This window comes from Panthera pardus, unplaced genomic scaffold, assembly GCF_024362965.1.
Source record: "Panthera pardus isolate Hobbes unplaced genomic scaffold, ASM2436296v1 HiC_scaffold_7, whole genome shotgun sequence".
NCBI lineage: Eukaryota > Metazoa > Chordata > Mammalia > Carnivora > Felidae > Panthera > Panthera pardus.
In genome coordinates this window covers 38,554,211-38,575,109 of record NW_026527002.1, presented here as the reverse complement: position 1 = coordinate 38,575,109, position 20,899 = coordinate 38,554,211, and positions in this window count along the sequence as shown.

Sequence of the window (20,899 nt, the reverse complement as noted above, 5' to 3'; positions counted from 1 at the left end):
AAGAAGTGATTTGCACGTGTGCAAGATGATGATTCTCAGCCTCTATTTGCAATTCATCAATAACTTACTATTGTTTCCCAAATTTGCCTAAATGTAAAAGGATGCCTCTCGTTTTCTTGATAGAAACTCAGACCACCTCCCTGGAAATTTTGAGTCACTAGGTCTGGACTGTGGTTTAGTAATTCTTCTAAGCAGATGAATTTAGGAAATATTGATCTGGTTATTATTATATCATAAAAAGTCAATTAACAAGACAACTTTACAAATCACCACATATGGTACAAAAATGATACTGACCTTCCACATTATTTTAATATCAGGCACATTTTCAGCCTGAATGAAGCTGTGTTACACATTCATATCTAATTAAAGAATTAAGGTAATTATTTCTATAATTTAAGTTATCATCACTCCCTGCCTGCACACCCTCAACCCCCCAACACTACCAAAAATCCATTAACACATTAATAACATTCTTTTTTTTTTTTTTAACATTTTATTTATTTTTGAGACAGGGAGAGACAGAGCATGAACGGGGGAGGGTCAGAAAGAGAGGGAGACACAGAATCTGAAACAGGCTCCAGGCATCGAGCTGTCAGCACAGAGCCCGACGCGGGGCTCGAACTCACGGACCGCGAGATCATGACCTGAGCCGAAGTCGGCCGCTTAACCGACTGAGCCACCCAGGCGCCCCGGTTTAATAACATTCTTTAAGGATGTGTTGGTTTGGGAAGGTGAAAAGGTAGTGGAAAGGTGACCAGTGAATAAAATGGAAAGAAACCCTTTAAATAATCTTACTGAATATTTTTATGTCAGTCTATACACAGGGACTTTTGTGCCTCTCTGAGAGAAAATATATACATTTGAGATATTTGCATGCAATATTGTAGCATGTTAAATCATATAAGATGAACTTGCCTGTATTTCCAAAGGTTGTATGAAAGAACTAACAACACTGTATTGTCAATTTTTAGCCACACAGTAATAATGAATAAATTACATTTGTCATTAAGATGCGAGTCGATTATAAAGTCTACTATAGTATTGACACACGTTTCCCAAAGAATGTAGAAATGTAACCTGCAGTATCCACAGCAGGTGGGATTTTATTGTCTTCCCCATAAGTCAGACGTTTTCACTGATATGCAAAGTAAGACACAAATTCAGCCGAAGTAGTTCTTTCCCTTACTTGTTGATCTGTTTGCAGTGCTACGTGACTGGCTTGTACAGGTTTATTTTAACTCTTGTCAGAAAGAAGTTGAAGAGTCCTTTTTACATATTAAAGTTCAGTTCCCTACAATCTTGCACATATGTCCGTATCCCTTGAATATGGCTAGAAATCTCCCTTAGAGAAACTGTATTGGTTTTGCAACTTAGGGCGCTTCAGGGGAGGCATTTTAAAAAGTGGAAAGGTTAATGTAGGTATTTTGAAATAATTATTAATGTGAGCTTTAGGCGAGTTTTCAAAAACAAGTTTGTGACAATAGAAAGACCTTGGCTGTTGCAATCAAATAGTCAAAGGAGTGGGAAACGTCAGGCTAGGAGATCATTTTACCCTCAATGGAGACATGCAGACTTAAGATATAGGAAGTTTTAAAAAGGATGCAGAAGTTGGTCAAGTTTAAGGTATTTAACTTAGATGGAAAAGACTTGTACAAATTTTAGTGGCCAAATAAGTGAAATATCAAGTCAAGTAACCTAGCCAATGTGGGTCAGGGTTCAAGCTTCTATGAATAGATAAAAGAAGTTTCTGGCATAAAAGGGTCATAGGCCACGTGGCCGCCTTCTTTAAGTCACAGAGTCACTGACATAGCAATTACAAATAGAGTTCAGTGTGTTCCTGCAAGGTCATGGCTGAGAATCCTATTAGCACGTGAGCTGCAATCTCTTGCTTGTTTCACTGCTTTAAGCATCTGAGGTGGTGTCCCCTTCAATTGCTTGAGATGACAAAATTGTTTCCCTAGTTCGTTAACATCTTCAAGCCTGAAAATTTTTAGAATTAAGTGTAGAAGTGTTTAGGAGACCTAAACACATTGTTCACTACTTTACTTCCTTCAGTTTTCTCATTCAAATATTGTTTCATAACAGATCCTGGATTTTCTGGAACAGGAAATCCTGTGTATTCCTTTACTGTGCTTTATTTGTTTCCAGAGCGTGTATTACTACCTACGCTATTTACTTATGTTTTTTTGACTATCTCCTCTTATTGGAATGTGAATTCCTCTAGGGTGTGGACTTTTATTTTGTTCATTGCTATCTCCCCAGCACATAGAGCAGTGTGCCCAGCACCTAATAAATTGTTAAGTGACTAAAAATACCCATTGGAGTCACTGAAAATATGGGCCCTCCCTTGTCAGGTTTCTAAAGAAATCTGAGGAAGCTAAAAATGAAGAAATAATTTCTTAGCACTATGATGTCTTTGAACTTACAGAAGAACATTTTCATTTTGAACAGTATTTACTCTAACAATTACTCTTTCTTTTCTTACAGTACTTTGGTTCTAAAAGATATGGTAGGATGGTACTTTTGTATCCTGGTCATCCACCAAACAAGTTAAATAAACAAACTTATTGAAAGCCTTATAATGTTCCAGGCCCTTTGTTAGTATGCCTGCCTAGGTGGTCTAGATTTGAAGGTAAAAGACATGTTCTTATCCTCAAGAGGTTTCCAGTTCCATAGGGAAGGCAACTAGAAAAATAACACACTTACAACATGGTGCAAGAAGACTGGTAAGACATTTGCACAGACTTCCAGAGGGGTTCAGAAGTAGTACACATAATCTAGACCAGAAGGGACAATGATGATTTGCTAGAACAGGTGTCACTTATACTCAGCATTGACTGATAAATTTTATAAAAATAAAAGTGATATTGAAAGGCATCTTTCATTGAGTACTCATTATATACTGGGCTAATAAGCCTGATGTCATTGTATCTTTACAAGAAACCTCATGTGGTAAACATTATTATTCTTAGTTATAGATGGGGAGATGTATTTAGAAATATTTAATGAGTGACTTGTCCAAGATTACATCGGTAGCAAATGGCAGAATGGAAAGCTGGGAGGAGGTGATGAGACCAGCACAGAGGAAGCATTTGCAAAATCCAAAACATAACAGAGTATGATGAAGCAGCAACTAATGGAATGAGTCAGGAATGCTCTGGAAGGTGAAGGAAGTGGTTTGAAATAATGTTGGAGAAGAGCAGGGTCAGATGATGATTGATAAGGTCACTCCAAGGATTTTGAAGTTAATACTGAAGTCTGACCCCAATATTCCAAAGAATTGTTAATTATCTAGATTTCTTCACAGAAATCTCTGGAAAGGGTTGAGATATGAGGGTTTCATTGCTTTAGTAATTTCTTACTCCTTAGAGTAGAAGACCAATGTAAACAAGTGTTTTGTCTTTAGGTTTGCAGAAAAGACTGAGAAGGAAGAAAAGAGAGGTTTAAAGGGGTTTGAAAAGCAGTGTTTCTACAAAAAACTTGCTCCTTCTCAGGATTTTTAAGACGTACTGGGTTGTCCAAGAACTAGTATTTACTTTCAGCCCACCGTGTGTCAAAGAATGGGCTTGGATTTTCACAACATCTTGTTGACCCTTACAGTCGTCTTGCAAAGTAGGAATATCTCCATTTCTCTGGATGAGAAACTGAGCACACAGAGTGAGGCAACTTACCAAAGGTCACATGGTAATCAATGGTGAAGCCAGATTTCAAACCTATGTCAAGAATTAAGCTTTTTCTAGATTAAGATGCTTTAATCTCTAGATAAACTATTTTAAAATCCTTTAAGGTTGTAACTTAATAAGGGATCATGGACTCAATTTCATGGCTGTTAACTAATAATTGACAAAAGAAAATAAAATATAGGAAACAGATGAAATACAATAGAAAGTATCAGAGTGCATTAGCATTGGTTGAAATTGTTTTAGCTAGACATATATATGTATAAATATAAATATTTCTGTGTACCAGCTTGTGATGGGAAGTGTACTTCTCGCTATTGGTTGCAGTCTTCTCACTATTGGTTCAAACTTTTAAAAAAGCTTGAAAAACCCATCCAGTGAAGCCAAGATCAGATCACACCTACTACTCTACCTCCTTCCTAATGTCTTCCTATGAAGTTGAAGGTTCATGGGTAACCAATGGACCAGTTGCACCTCACAACAAGGGTAGAAAGGGGAAGATAAGCAGAAAGCTTCCTGAGGGCTGTGGAAGGACAGCTGACCAGTTCTTTCCCTCCTCTTTTCACTCAATGGCAAGCTGTCAGTACTCCTTTAATTTAACCCTGCACCTGCCATACTGCAGGAAAATATTCAGGAGCAATTACTGTTACAAGAGAAAATGTATATGTGGGTCATTTACTGAAGTGGATAAATTGAGGGACAACCTTTCCCTCTGGATTTTTGTCCTGTTATGGGAGGGAAAGAGGAATAGCATATGAAATAGGAGTGTATGTGTATGTTAATATTCATACTTATTGAACACGTGTTTATGCAGATTTATTATCTCTAGTGTATATAATTATATATAAAATCCAACTAAACTTCATGTGTATGGTGTTAAGTCACAATCTGTTTCTCTTTGGAACCCCATTCTGTGTACAAACATTTTTGCAACACATGTGGATTAGTGGTGGGAGTAGATAGTTTAAAAATGTTATGTTAAAGCAACAACTTAAGTCAGCATGTTAAAGGAATGTGAAAATCAAAATAGTACTGTAATTTCTCTCTGCTAGTGGAAATCCTAAAATGTGGGGACATATAGATTTCTTTATATGTATACAAATGTCCCATCTGTTGTTGATTTCCCCTGGGAGAATCTTAGATATACTAAACTTCTCAATAAATATTATTTTACTTTTTAGCAAAGAAAATTAACTACTTACCTAGTAAAAGAAATGTTTGAGTTTACCATTTTGCCCTTTTCATATTCAGATATTAGTGCTAGTGCTGCTCTGATGAGCCCAGATTTTATTCTGCAGCATATTCAGATAGATTTTATAAGTCTGAATAAATTCTTGTAACTAGCTGGTTGGATTAATTACAAATGGGTTTCTGACTAGTCAGATTTTAGAGTATTAAAAGACAGCAAATGTAATTGCATAGTATCGACCATTTCCAAATGCACAATGACACCAATCAGAGTGGACTTAGCTATGTTGAAATAAACAATTCCATATGTATGTCGCTCACATCACAAGATATTTAAATATATTCAAACCCAGTCTTCCCACAGTGGTGCTCGCTAGAAATTAATACAGAAAGCCCTCAGGATGCTTGGCCAGTGGCATGGAAAGTGACACGGTAAACATTTGTTTACTGTTCTTAGAATTGTGTATACTGCACTTTGGTGGTGTTTAATCATTACCGTTTGGCTAATTTTGCTTTTTCACAACAAAGATAAAGAATTATATATTGGAGCCGGCAGTCATGGTGCCTGTCAGACACATACCCGTTTTGGCTCATACTGCCTTACCTTAAAGCCCGTGCTCAAAAGGCCAAGGCCATAATTTGTGCAGAGAAAAGAAATTTATTTTCTCAAATAAATTTTACCGAGAAGTAAAAACTAGGGCTAAATTCAAGCATGGTTGGATTTAGAAGCTCACATATTGGATTTAATAGCTGGCGTCTATCTGTTGCCCAGCTTGGCCGGGCTTTCTTCCTCATTTTGGCTTCATTTTTAGGATCCATGTGGTCACAAGATGGCGGCAGCTGCTCCAGCCTGACACCTCCTTAAGTTAAAACCAAACAGAGAGGGGAAATGTCCTTTCTGTTTAAATCTCTCTTCTGGTTATTCAAATAGAAGTCCTGAGATTAGTTCTGATTTATTCTGACTTAGTTGGCTTGAGGTAAGTGCCTATTCCTAGACCAACCTCTGCAGCCGGGGAATTCAAAATTCTCATTGGTTAGATCCAGGCCTTCTGTTGCATCTCTGGAGCTTGGAGTTGAGACCCAATTCAAAGCACATAGTTTAAAAGGTGGGCAGGAGTATTGTTCTTAGAATAAAGAGGATTGGCCTGCCAGAGAACCAAAACATCCGCAATGCTCACATCATTTTTTTTTTCCCATCAGGTGAATTCAACTTTTTAAATGGGAATAGGAAATTTATGTACATTTACCAATTCCAATCTAGGGGGGGATATGGAGGAAGCTCTAATATTCCCCCGGTGTCACTTACTGGCTTTGTGATCTTCAGCAGATTCTAATCTCTGATCTTGCTTCTCCCCAGTGGCAAAACGGAGACAATGTTGTCTTCCTACCTACCTCACAGCTAGTTGCGGAAACCCATACAGGTAACGCTTATAGTAAAAATCACAGTGTCTAACATTCAATGAGCAGTTAATATAGAAACTATATTGTTTAATCCTTACACTAATTCTGTACAGCAACTACTATAATACTTATTTTAAATTAGAGACCTAAGGCTTAGAGTGGTTAAGTAATTTTCCCAACATCACACAGTCATTAAATGAGTGAGTTAATGCCCATGTCTATCTCACTACCAAGTTCATGCTATAGCCAGCATGACACATGTAGCCATATGACATAGGGGATCATCACTGGATTCCATCAATTCTAAGATTCATCTGTTTTCTCATTTTAACATCTTTAAAATCAGCATGCATCTTATAAGCGATGGTCGGGGGCCAATCATGGCATGGTAGCTGTTATTTGCTTATGTGTGAACTTGGTCATTGCTGTTCTTCTTGTTATTTCAATCGGTTTTGGTACATGTGTTGAGTATAAATGCTATGCAAGATGTTACCAAAAACATTACATTATGATTTGACATTGAAACAGAAATACACAGAAACGGAGCAATGAAGCATAAATGTGATATAGTGAAGCACACATTCATCCTTGAAGGAATATGCACAAGTTCACATTTTCTAATTATGCAATAACTACACGCTTTATGGGGTCTTAGAAAGGAAGATGCCCCAAAGAAGAAGCTGTGTCGCGTTTGCTCTGGATGATGTGTGTTAACGGACAAATGCCAAGATTTACTGAAGCCATAATGAATTCATTTTGCTTGTATTTTCCTTTCTCTGTAGGAATATGGTGATAAATATCTGTGTCCAAATAAGTCTCAATGATATGTTTATTAAATACAAAATACAAGTGTTAAGATTTAAACTGTGCCACAATTTAACTGGTATTTCTTTTCCTTTCTTTCTTTCTTTCCTTTCTTTCTTTCTTTTTTTTAAGACAGACAGAGAAAGAGAGAGAGAGAGAGCATGAACAGTAGAGAGAGAGAGAATCTTAAGCAGCCTCCATGAGCAGAGCCTGACATGAGACTGATCTCCACCCTGAGATCATGATCTGATCCGAAATCAAGAGTCAGGCACTCAACCGACTGAGCCAGGGGCCCATAATCGGCATGTCTTAATGCATATAAGACATTTGTGTTTCTTGCTGTTTGTGGAGTCTTAGATTCTATGGAATATGGATTTTATTGGAGAAATAAGGGAAAGTTTTATATTTTGAGGAGTTTTCTTACAGATTCATAGTGAACCAACCATTTTCAGGGTAAATTTAGTCTAAATATTAAGTCATTCATTTTAAAAGTTAAATTATTGAAGATTTAGGGGCACCTGGGTGGCTCAGTTGGTTAAGTGTCCGACTTTGGCTTAGGTCATGATCTCACCATTCCTGAGTTCAAGCCCCATGTCAGGTTCTGTGCTGACAGCTCAGAACCTGAGTCTGTTTCAGATTCTGTGTCTCCCTCCCTCTCTCTCTCTCTCTCTCTCTGCCCCCCCCCCCTCATGTTCTGTCTCCATCTTTTGAAAATAAGTAAACATTAAAAATTTTTTTAAATTATTGGAGATTTGGAAGGGAGAACCTCAGAAAAATTACAAGTACTTTATTATTCATCCAACAAAACTAAGAGAAAAAATATATAATTATATGATTGCCTAAAAAAATAGAAACAAGAACAAATTTCAGGCCAGGTAATTGCTCAACCTAGCCTTTTTTTTTTTTTTTTTAAACCACAAAATGACAAATATGAACAGATATGGGTATATGGGCCTCAAAGTATGTTGAAATTAGTTTTTAGTTTGGGGCTTAACATAACTTTCAGCTGTATTTCTACCTTCATATAAAATAGAAAATTTTAAAATATATTCTTCATCATCCATAGCTATAAGTTCATAGGGAGGAAGGAGGAATCAGTTGAAATCCAGAAGCCCTTCTTACCATTAATGATTCTCCTTCTTCCAAATAATTCAACCTTAAGTTACTTAGGGGTGCTTGGGTGGCTCAGTTGGTGAAGTGTCCAACTTCAGCTCCAGTCATGATTTCACAGTTTGTGGGTTTGAGCCCCACATCGGGCTCTGTGCTGACAGCTCAGAGCCTGGAGTCTGCTTCAGATTTTTTGTCTCCCTCTCTCTCTCTGCCTCTCCCCCGGACACACTGTCTCTCTCTCTCTCTCTCTCTTTCTCCCTCTCTCTCAGAAATAAGTAAGCATTTAAAAAATTAAAAAAAGACTTTATGAACTTTTAAGTTACTAAACGATTTCTCATAAAACAAATATTAGAAAGAAAGGGCATTCATTCTCAACTTACTTAAAGCATTTACTTAAAAACCCCATTTTGATCAACCTTGTAGTTATTAAGCTGCAGAAGTTCGCAAGAATTTTTATTCAGAGACTGAAGTCACTGAATGAAATAAAATCAGGTTTGGCTCAATATCGCATCAGGAATTCTCGTTAGCAGAGGCTGGGCATGTTTCCTTGGGGGCTGAACCTACTTACAACTGTTTGTAGGTGGTTTTCTAGGTCTTCATAGGTTCAGCAAGAACAGAGTCTTTTACCACTAAATCATGTTGGAGAACATTTTTTTTTTAATTTTCTAGGAAAATGGCAATATGCTATAGTTCCAAATCTCAGGAAATTTGATTTCTAATTTCATATCCTTGGAACTCTACAGATTTACACGTTAATCTTAAGAATTCCTTAAACCGTGCAGTTTGTGAATGAGTAATAATGGGTACGTTCTTGGAAATCACTGCTGTTATTGCTACCAGTACTAAGTTATCTTGGGATAATGCCTTTCCATTTACAGGATCTTTTGGCATGTATTGTCTTGCTAAATTCTTTCATATTTATTGTCGAATCCCTAATCACTGAGGAGAAAATATAATATTTTATCTCATATACTGGTATCTGTATATTGACTTCAATCTTTTATTTCTTTTTTTTTTAATTTTATTTTTTATTTTTTAAAACTTATATCCAAATTAGCATATAGTGCAACAATGATTTCAGGAATAGATTCCTTAGTGCCCCTTACCCATTTAGCCCATCCCCCCTCCCACAACCCCTCCAGTAACCCTCAGTTTGTTCTCCATATTTATGAGTCTCTTCTGTTTTGTCACCCTCCCTGTTTTTATATTATTTTTGCTTCACTTCCCTTATGTTCATCTGTTTCATATCTTAAAGTCCTCATATGAGTGAATTGATATGATTTTTGTCCTTCTCTGACTAATTTCACTTAGCATAATACCCTCCAGTTCCATCCACATAGTTGCAAATGGCAAGATTTCATTCTTTTTGATTGCCCAGTAATACTCCATTGTGTGTGTGTGTATACTATATATATAATATATATACTATATATGTATACTATATATATGTATATATAATATATATACTATATATGTATACTATATATATGTATATATAATATATATACTATATATGTATACTATATATGTATATATAATATATATACTATATATGTATACTATATATATGTATATATGGATATATATGGATATATATGTGTGTGTGTGTGTGTGTGTATATATATATATATATATATATATATATATATATATATATATCTGTTGTTGCCTGAGTTGTTAATGTTAGCCATTCTGACAGGTGTAAGGTGGTATCTCATTGTGGTTTTGATTTGTATTTCCCTGATGATGAGTGTTGAACATTTTTTCATGTGTCGGTTGGCCATCTGGATGTCTTCTTTGGAGAAGTGTCTATTCATGTCTTTTGTCCATTTCTTCACTGGATTATTTGTTTTTTAGGTGTTGAGTTTGATAAGTTCTTTATAGATTTTGGATACTAACCCTTTATCTGATATGTCATTTGCAAATATCTTCTCCCATTCTGTAGGTTGCCTTTTTAGTTTTGCTGATTGTTTCCTTTGCTGTGCAGAAGTTTTTTATTTTGATGAGGTCCCACTAGTTAATTTTTGCTTTTGTTTCCCTTGCCTGTGTTGTGTAAGAAGTTGCTGTGGCTGAGGTCGAAGAGGTTTTTGCCTGCTTTTTCCTTGAGGATTTTTATGGCTTCCTGTCTTATCTTACATTTAGGTCTTTCATCCATTTTGAGTTTATTTTTGTGTATGGTGTAAGAAAGTGGTCCAGGTTCATTCTTCATGTCGCTGTCCAGTTTTCCCTGCACCACTTGCTAAAGAGACGGTCTTTATTCCATTGGATAGTCTTTCTTGCTTTGTCAAAGATTAGTTGCCCATATGTTTGTGGGTCCATTTCTGGGTTCTCTATTCTGTTCCATTGATCTGAGTGTCTGTTCTTGTGCCAGTGCCTTACTGTCTTGATGATTACAGCTTTGTAATACAGCTTGAAGTCTGGGATTGTGATGCCTCCTGCTTTGTTTTTTTGTTTTTTTTTTTTTTCAAGATTGCTTTGGCTATTCGGGGTATTTTCTGGTTCCATACAAATTTTAGGATTATTTGTTCTAGCTCTGTGAAGAATGCTGGTGTTATTTTGATAGGGATTGCATTGAATATGTAGATTGCTTTGGGTAGTATCAACATTTTAACAATATTTGTTCTTCCTATCCAGGAGCATGAAATCTTTTTCCATTTTTTTGTGTTTTCTTCAATTTCTTTCGTAAGCTTTCTATAGTTTTCAGTGTATAGATTTTTCACCTCTTTGGTTAGGTTTATTCCTAGGTATTTTATGGTTTTTGGTGCAACTGTAAATGGGATCGATTCCTTGATTTCTCTTTCTGTTGCTTCATTGTTGGTGTAAAGGAATGCAACTGATTTCTGTGTGTTGATTTTATATCCTGCAACTTTGCTGAATTCAAAATTAATTCTAGTAGTTTTTTGGTGGAATCTTTTGGGTTTTCCATATAGAGTGTCATGTCATCTGCGAAGAGTGAAAGTTTGACATCCTCCTAGTCGATTTGGATGCCTTTTATTTCTTTGTGTTGTCTGATTGCAGACGCTAAGACTTCCAATACTATGTTGAATAACAGTGGTGAGAGTGGGCATCCCTGTCTTGTTCCTGACCTTAGGGGGAAACTCTCAGTTTTTCCCCATTGAGGATGATATTAGCATTGGCTCATTCATATATGGCTTTAATAGTCTCGAGGTATGCTCCTTCTATCCCTACTTCCTTGAGGATTTTTATCAAAAAAGGATACTGTATTTTGTCAAATGCTTTCTCTGCATCTATTGAGAGGATCTTGTTCCTCAGGGAGATTGGTCTATAGTTCGCCTTTTTAGTGGGGTATTTGTCTGGTTTTGGAATCAAGGTAATGCTGGCTTCAGAGAAAGACTTTGGAAGTATTGCTTGCATTTCTATTTTTTGGAACAGCTTCAAGAGATTAGGTATTAACTCTTTCTTAAATGTTTGGTAGAATTCCCCTGGAAGGCCATCTGGCCCTGGACTCTTGTTTTTTGGCAGATTTTTGATTACTAATTCGATTTCCTTATTGGTTATGGGTCTGTTCAAATATTCTATTTCTTCCTGTTTCAGTTTTGGTAGTGTATATGTCTCTAGGAATTTGTCCATTTCTTCCAGATTGCCCATTTTATTGGCATATAATTGCTCACAATATTCCCTTATTACTGTTTTTACTTCTGCTGTGTTGGTTGTGATTTCTCCTCTTTCATTCTTGATTTTATTTATTTGGGTCCTTTCCTTTTTCTTTTTGATCAAACTGGCTAGGAGTTTATCAATTTTGTTAATTCTTTCAAAGAACCAGCTCTGGTTTCACTGATCTGTTCCACTGTTTCTTTGGTTTCGATAGCATTAATTTCTGCTCTAATCTCTATTATTTCCTGTCTTCTGCTGATTATTTGTTTTATTTCCTGTTCTTTTTCCAGCTCCTTCAGGCATAAGGTTAGGTTGTGTATCTGAGATCTTTCTTCCTTCTTTAGGAAGGCCTGGATTGCTATATACTTTCTTCTTATGACCGCCTTTGCTGCGTCCCAGAGGTTTTGGGTTGTGGTGTTATCATTTTCATTGACTTCCATATACTTTTTAATTTCCTCTTTAACTGCTTGGTTAGCCCATTCATTCTTTAATAGGATGTTCTTCAGTCTCCAAGTATTTGTTACCTTTCCAAATTTTTTCTTGTGGTTAATTTCGAGTTTCATAGCATTGTGGTCTGAAAATATGCACGGTATGATCTCAATCTTTTTGTACTTACTTAGGGCTGATTTGTGTCCCAGTATATGGTCTATTCTGGAGAACATTCCATGTGCACTGGAGAAGAATGTATATTCTACTGCTTTAGGATGAAATGTTCTGAATATATCTGTTAAGTGCATCTGGTCCAGTGTGTCATTCAAAGCCATTGTTTCCTTGTTGATTTTTTGATGAGATGATCTGTCCATTGCTGTGAGTGGGGTGTTGAAGTTCCCTACTATTATGGTATTACTATTGATGAGTTTCTTTATGTTTGTGATTAATTGATTTATATATTTGGGTGCGTCCACATTTGGTGTATACATGTTTACAATTGTTAGGTCTTCTTGGTGGATAGACCCCTTGATTATGATATAATGCCCTTCTGCATCTCTTGATACAGTCATTATTTTAAAGTCTAGATTGTCTGATATAAGTATGGCTACTCCCGCTTTCTTTTGTTGACCATTAGCATGATAGATGGTTCTCCATTCCCTTATTTTCAATCTGAAGGTGTCTTTAGGTCTAAAGTGGGTCTCTTGTAAACAGCATATAGATGGATCTTGTTTTCTTATCCATTCTGTTACCCTATGTCTTTTGATTGGAGCATTGAGTCCATTGACGTTTAGAGTGAGTACTGAAAGATATACATTTATTGCCATTATGTTGTTTGTAGAGTTGGAGTTTCTGGTGGTGTTCTCTGGTCCTTTCTAGTCTTTGTTGCTTTTGGTACTTATGTATGTATGTATGTATGTATGTATGTATGTATGTATATGTATATAGTCTTTTCTCCCCTCAGAGCGTCCCCCTTAAAATTTCTTACAGAGCTGGCTTAGTGGTTATGAACTCCTTTAATTTTTGTTTGTTTGGGAAACTTTTAATGTCTCCTTCTATTTTGAATGACAACCTTGCTGGATAAAGAATTCTTGGCTGCATATTTTTCTAATTCAGCACATTGAATATATCCTGCCACTCCTTTCTGGCCTGTCAAGTTTCTGTGGATAGGTCTGCTGAAACCTGATCTGTCTTCCCTTGTAAGTTAAGGACTTTTTTTCCCTTGCTGCTTTCATGATTCTCTCCTTGCCTGAGTATTTTGTGAATTTGACTATGATATGCCTTATTGATGGTCGGTTTTTGTTGAATTTTTATGGGAGTCCTCTCTACTTCCTGGATTTTGATGTCTGTGTCTTTCCCCAGGTTAGGAAAGTTTTCCTCTATGATTTGCTCACATAACCCTTCAACCCCTATTTCTCTCTCTTCCTCTCCTGGCACCCCTGTGATCTGATGTTGTTCCTTTTTAAAGAGTCACTGATTTCTCTAATTCTTAAATTGTGCTCTTTTGCCTTAATCTCCCTCTTTTTTTTCTGCTTCATTATTCTCTATAAGTTTGTCCTCTATATCGCTGATTCTCTGTTCTGCCTCATCCATCCTTGCCGCCGCTGCATCCATCTGTGATTGCAGCTTGGTTACAGCACTTTTAATTTCATTCTATTTTTTACTTCTTTTATCTCTGCAGAAAGGGATTCTAATCTATTTTCAACTCCAGCTAGTATTCTTATTATTGTGATTCTAAATTCTGGTTCAGACATCTTGCTTGTATCTGTGTTGGTTAAATCCCTGGCTGTCGTTTCTTTGTGCTCTTCTTTTGGGGTGAATTCTTTTGTTTTATCATTTTGAAGGGAGAAAAGGAATTAATGAGGTAGAAAAATTAAAATTAAAAAAATTAAAATTAAAAAAATATTAAAATAAAAAATTAAAATCATATCAACACAAAGAAATCGAATAAATGATGCTAGATCCTAGGTGTGTTTTGGTCTGGGTGTTGAAAAGTTTGACAGATTAGAGAAAAAAAAAGGGGGGGGGAGAAAAAAAGGAAATCATTTGAGAATATGAAAAAATGAATACACTGAAATAGACTAAAATGAGATGATGGGAGTAAAATAGAATTTGAAAAAATTTACACAAAAGTAAAGAATATAGCAGAAAAAAATTAAAGAAAAATATTTTTAGTAAAAATTGAAAATAAAAATTAATTTTTTCTTTCTGTATTCAAGAAAAAGAAAAAAAAGAAAAAAAGAAAAAAGAAAAAAAAGAAAATTGAATAGATGGGCCTGCTAACAGATTGAAATAGGACTGAAATTACTTTGTTTTCTTGTAGGAGTCAGACCATGAAGCGATTTATAGTCCCTAAACTATGTAGGCGGTGAGACTTGTGTTCTTGTAGAGCGAGGTTGGCCCAGTTGGGCGGGGCTCAGTGTAACAGCTCCGTTCTCCACTAGATGGCGCTGCTAGTCTCCTGGGGTGGGGCGTTCATATGTGCGTATGCGCATGCGCGGAGCAGTGAAAATGGATGTCACCCGCCCAGTCTCTAGTACTCTGTTCTCCCCGATCAGCAATCGCGCACCCGTCCTCTGTCTTCAGCGCTTGTCTACTCCCCGCTTTTTCACTGTTCGTGACCAGGCCCCAGGCAGTACCTATCTCCCGAGTTTTGTCTCAGATGTGGCTGTTTTCCCCAGCCCCTTACTTCTGAAGGACTGCGGCTTTGACCGGTTCCGCCCCTCTGCGGGAGGGTCTCACGGAGCAATGGCCGAATGAGCAATGGCTGAATGTCGGCTGCACGCAGGAACGCTTGCTGGACCCTGCTGCTGCCAGTGCCCTAAGACTGCGGCCAGGTGCCATCCCACCCCAGAAAAAGTTCGCAAGACAGTGTAGCAGCAGCGTTTCAGGGATTATGGAAAATCACAACACACATCTGGCACCAGGCTTCACCCTTAACGACCTTGTTCCAGCACCAGCGAATGTGGCCGTTTTCTGGGGTCTGCTGAGACCAGGTGGCCTCAACAGTCTCTACCAAATGTCCTTCCAGCAGTGGAACCGCTTTCCCCGTGTGGCCCAAGAACCTCCCGGACCCGACTCTGCTCCTGGGGATTCGCCCTTCCCACCAGGACACCAGAGCCAGGTATTGAGCTGCGGAGTTGCAGCCTTTGCGCTCCCCTCGTTTACAGTCTTAATGGAATTTAAACCCTCTCCTTTCTCCCTTTTTAGTTTAGTCCCTGCGGCTGTTTCCAATTTTCCACTTTCTCTCCAGCTGCTTTTGGGGAGGGGTGCTTTTCCCATATTCTCCGCGCCCCACCCCGTCCTCTCTCCGCCTGCAAAAGCACCTCTCTTCTTGCGGCTTCTTGCTCCCCAAGTTCACCTCTCCACTTTGCGTACCTGCTGAATTCTGTGGTTCAGGTTTTGCACATTGTTGTGTTAATCCTCCAATCAGTTTTCTAGGTGTGCAGGATGGTTTAGTGTTGGTCTGGCTGTATTTCATGGACTGGAGACAGACAGAAAGCGTCCAGGCTGTTCCGCCATCTTGGCTCCTCCCCCCCAGAAACCAGTGTTTTTATTTCAAAGGAATATCTGTGCTCCACTTGGTAGAGACCCCCAAGGTTATGTACTGTGCCTGTGAGAACAATTTCCCCATCGCTCATGATAGTATTAGAATGGTCTTGATACAATGTGTGAAAGTAAGGGTTGGAAATTTCTGGCATACTCAAGACTGGTGTGAAATATAAATTATTGGAAAGGAAGCTGGTTAATGCCTTGAAAACTTAAAAACAAAAAGGAGAAAACAAGCTTTTACCCCACTTCAGAAATGGTCAGTATTAGTCGAAATTATTCGGTGTCTGGCTCTTTTTTTTTTTTTTTTAATTTAAATATTCCATCATGCCGATACAAGCACATCTCAATTCAGAACTTTGGTGTTGGGACATTGATTTGGGACTCTGGATTCTGCTTGCATTCATGAAAAAAAAGGATTATCTTAAAATGCAGCCTTTCATGAACTGAGCATTTTTATTTTGAATGGAACTTTCCTTATTTGTTCTGTTACATGTATATGTTTATACTTTTTCTTTATCAGGATGACGAGAACATTTAAATTCTCAAGATGGACTCCAAACATTACTGCCAGTTAAGGGCATGTTCATTCAAACTGGGGTCCCTGGCAAGCTCCAGTAAACAGAGGCCCCACAGCATGAATCAGCAGGAGGAAAAGATAGGTTGAGAGGCAGTCAGCAGAAGCTCATATTTGCACATGTTTATTTTCAATAATTAGGCATAGTGTTAATAGAAACATCCATTTGAAGCAAAGGCTGCTTATTTGCACAAACAGTGGAAATATGTGGTACTGGAGTTTTACTATGAAGACTACAAAATTAACTAAGCAAGAAACAGTCAATTCAATGTAAATTTAAGAACATGTTTTCAAACAGAATTAGGAAATAAAACTTGGTGTCTGAACCTCAAAATGCCTAGGCATTTCAAGGCCGTGTTCTTAACATTGGTAGTTTTCTTTTAAAAGCTTTAGTGGGATATAATTCACATGCCATACAATTTTTTCTTTTAGAGTCTACAATTCAGTATCCTTCAAGATATTCAGGGTTGTGTATCCATCACCGCAATCAATCTTAGAACATGTTTATTGCCCTAAAAAGAAACCTGCACCCCTTAGCCATCACTCTCAAACCCCTCACGCTCCCCCTTACCCTAGGCAACCACCAATCAACTTTGTGACTCTATACTTTTGCCGATTCTCTAGACATTTCATATAAATAGAATATGTGTCTTTGAGGCTGATTCTTTAACTTAGTGTCGTGTTTACAAGGTCCAACCATGTTGTAGCATGTATCAATACTTAATTTATTTTTATTGCTGAATAATATCCCACTGTAGGGGTACACCAGATTTTATTTGTTTCTTCATTAATTGATGGACATTTGGGTTGTTCCTACCTTTTGGTTATTGTGACTAATGCTGCTATGACCATTCTTGGACAAGTTTTTGGGTGGACATATATTTTCATTCTCTTCGGTAAATACCTAGGAGTGGAATTGCCGGGTCATATGGTAACTCCATGTTTAACCTTTCTAAAAACTCTCAGAGTGGGGAGCTTGGGTGGCTCAGTCAGCTAAGTGTCTGACTCTTGATTTTGGCTCAGGTCATGATCTTGTGGTTTGTGAGATCGAGCCCTGCTTGGGGCTCTGCACTGACAGCTGGGAGCCTGTTCGGGATTCTCTTTCTCCCTCTTTCCCTCTGCCCCTCCCCTGCTCCTACTCTTGCTTTCTCTCAAAATAAATAAGTAAACATTAAAAAAACTTCTAAAGTGTTTCCTAAAGTGGCTGCAGCATTTTATATGCCCACCAGTGATGTACAATCATTCCAATTTCTCCATATCCTGTCCAGTACTTGTCATTCTCTTTATGTGGGGTGTGTGTGTATGTGTGTGTGTGTGTGTGTGTGTGTGAGAGAGAGAGAGAGAGAGAGAGAGAGAGAGAGAGAGAGAGAGAGAGAGAATTATTGCCATTCTAGCAGCTGTGAAGCGATATCTCACTATGGTTTTACTTTCCATTTTCCTGTTGGCCAATGATGCTAAATATCTTTACATGGGCTTATTGGATATTTGGAGACCTATCTATTCAGATCCTTTGCCCATTTTTAATTGGGTTATTTGTCTTTTTATTATTGAGTTTTACTAACTGTATATTCTAGATATGTGTTCTTTATCAGATAGATGATTTGCAAAGATTTTCTCTTATGAGTTGTCTTTTCACCCCCCTTTTTTTTTTTAAGAGAGAGACAGAGAGAGCATGAATGGGAGAGGGGCAGAGAGAGAGGGGGACAGAGGATGTGAAGTGGGCTCTGTGCTGACAGCAGTGAGCCTGATGTGGGGCCCGAACTCATGGGCCTGGAGATTACAACCTGAACCGAAGTCGAACACTCAACTGACTGAGCCACCCAGGCACCCCTTCACTTTCTTACAATGTCCTCTGAGGCACAAAAGTTTTTAATTTTGATGACATCTAGTTTATCTGTGTTTTTCTTTTGTTGTTGTCTATAGCTAAGAAACCCTTGCTGGATCCAAGGTTACAAACATTTACTCCTAAGTTTTCTTCTGATATTTTTATAATTTTTACCTCTTTGCTTCAATCCTTTGATTCATTTTGAGTTAATGTTTGTATACGGTATGGGGTAGAGGTCCAGTTTTATTATTTGCCATAAGAACACTCAGCAGAACCAGCACCAATTGTTGAAAAGACTATTTAATTGTCTTCTCATCTTTATCAAAATCAGTCGGCTAAATGTGAGGGTTTATCTCTGGACTCTCAATTCTATTCCATTTTTCTGTATGTCTATTTTTATGCTAGTACCACATTTTTTCAATCACTATAGATTTCTAGGAGGTTTTGAAATTGGGAAATGTGAACCCTCTAAAATTGTTCTTTTTTTTTTTTTTTTAAATCCTTTTGGCTATTTTGGTTCCTTTGCATTTCCACATGAACTTTGGGGTTGATTTGCTAACTTCTGCAAAGAAGTGATCTGGGTCTTTAGATCAATTTATTTTAACAATATTAAGCCTTCCAATCTGTAAACACGGATGTCTTTCTATTTATTTGGATCTTTAATTTCTTTCAGCAATGCTTGTAATTTTCATTGTGTAAGTTTTTCATTTCTTCAATTAAATTTATTGCTAAGTATTTCATTACTTTGCTGATATAGCTTATCAGTAAGTAGTTCTATTTTTACAACAACCTTTCAATAGCAATTTAACACTTATGGATTTGATCACGTTCTCAATGCTTTTTGATAAGATTAGAACATTCTGGGTTATGACAATACATTGTCTGAAAAACACATAAAACATTTTTCATTCTTCTTTTAGGTAAATTGATACTATGGTTGAATAACAAGCAGCATAATCCATTTTGTGGTAATGAAGTTCCATTATTTTGTATTTTATTGGTTTAGTTAATAATCTAGATCTGAACTTCGGAAAGCCACAAATTAGGTACATAAAATTCTCTAAAGCATTTTTCTTTTCTCAAAATGAGGTCCCCAAACCAGCTGTAACGACATCACTTGGAAAAATTGTTAGACATTCTTGAGTCCTGTCTCAGATTTACTGAATCAGAAACTCTGGAGCTGGGGCCCAGTGCTATGTTTCACCAAGCCCTTCAGCTGGTTCTAAAGCATGTTAGAGTTTGCAAACCACCACTACAAGTCACTGGTTCTCCAGCTTGGACTTCAGAATCATCTCAAAGAATTTTAACAGTACAAAAACATATTCCTCCTTTCATTTCAGACATAAATGAATCAGAATTTCTGGGACTGGAGGCTAAGAAGCCATATTTGTTAAAAGAGCATCATAGCTAAATCTGATGTATCTATTTGTGATCCGTTGCTCCAAATCACCATATACTCCCCTCGTTAGAGGGGATTGCTAGAAGTTTTGAAGCTGGTGAAAAAGTTAGTGAATTGTTAGCATTTTAGGTGTTATATTTTAATCTTGGTAGCTAAAAGAAGCTAATATACACTTACACTTTATTAATTGTGTAACATTTTAATGATAGGGCAATTTCAAGTGACTTAAAATATTGACAGTATAATTTTTTTACAATATAATTAGTTTTTAAATAAAGTTTTCTTCTTTACTTAAACCAGGACTTAAACCAGGGGTTGGTAAACTATGTATAAAGTTTCATAGAGTAAATATTTTAGTCTTTGAGTTCATCCATAGAGATAAAACACAAGATACCCCATTAAATTTAAATTTTAGATAAACCACAAAATTTTTTGTTGTATAAATATGTCTTAATTATTGCATGGGTCATACTTATATTAAAAATTATTTTTCAATTTATCTGAAATTCAAATTGAACTGAACTTCTTATATTTTTTATTTGCTAAATCTGGCAACCCTATCCATATGGCATTTGACTCCATTGCAACTATTCAACTTGGACATTGTGATAAAAAACAGCGATGGACTGGGGCACCTGGGTGGCTCAGTCGGTTAAGCATCAACATTGGCTCAGGTCATGATCTCAAGGTCCGTGAGTTCGAGCCCCATGTCGGGCTCTGTGCTGATAGCTCAGAACCTGGAGCCTACTTCAGATCTGTGTCTCCCTCTCTCTCTGCCCTTCTCCTGCTCACACTCTCTCTCTCCATCAAAAATAATAAATAAACATTAAAAAAAATTAAAAAATCAGCCACGGACAGTATATAAGCAAATGGGCATACATAGCTGTTTTCTAATAAAACTTTATTTACAGAAATAGGTGCATGGGTGGGGTCCTTGCCCAAAAATGGACACATGTAGTGTGACTCAGGTGCCTTCTTCAGTCCATCTCTTCCTTCCCCCACCTAACCCTGAACATCAAATTTGTCTTGTCACACTGTCCTGATTACTGAAGCTTTATAGTAAGTCTTGAAATTAGGTAGTGTGAATGATTCAACTTTTGTTTCCCCCTTAAATTGTTCTGGTTATTCTATGTCCTTTGCATTTCCATATAAATGTTAGGATTGACTTTTCAGTTTCTACTGAAGCTTTTTGGGTTATTGATCGAAACTGTATTGAATTGATATAGTTCAGTTTAGGAAGAACTGACATTTTGACAACCTCAATCCTTCTGATCTATGAACGTTACTTACTTTGATTACCCTCAGCAGTGTTCTTGTAG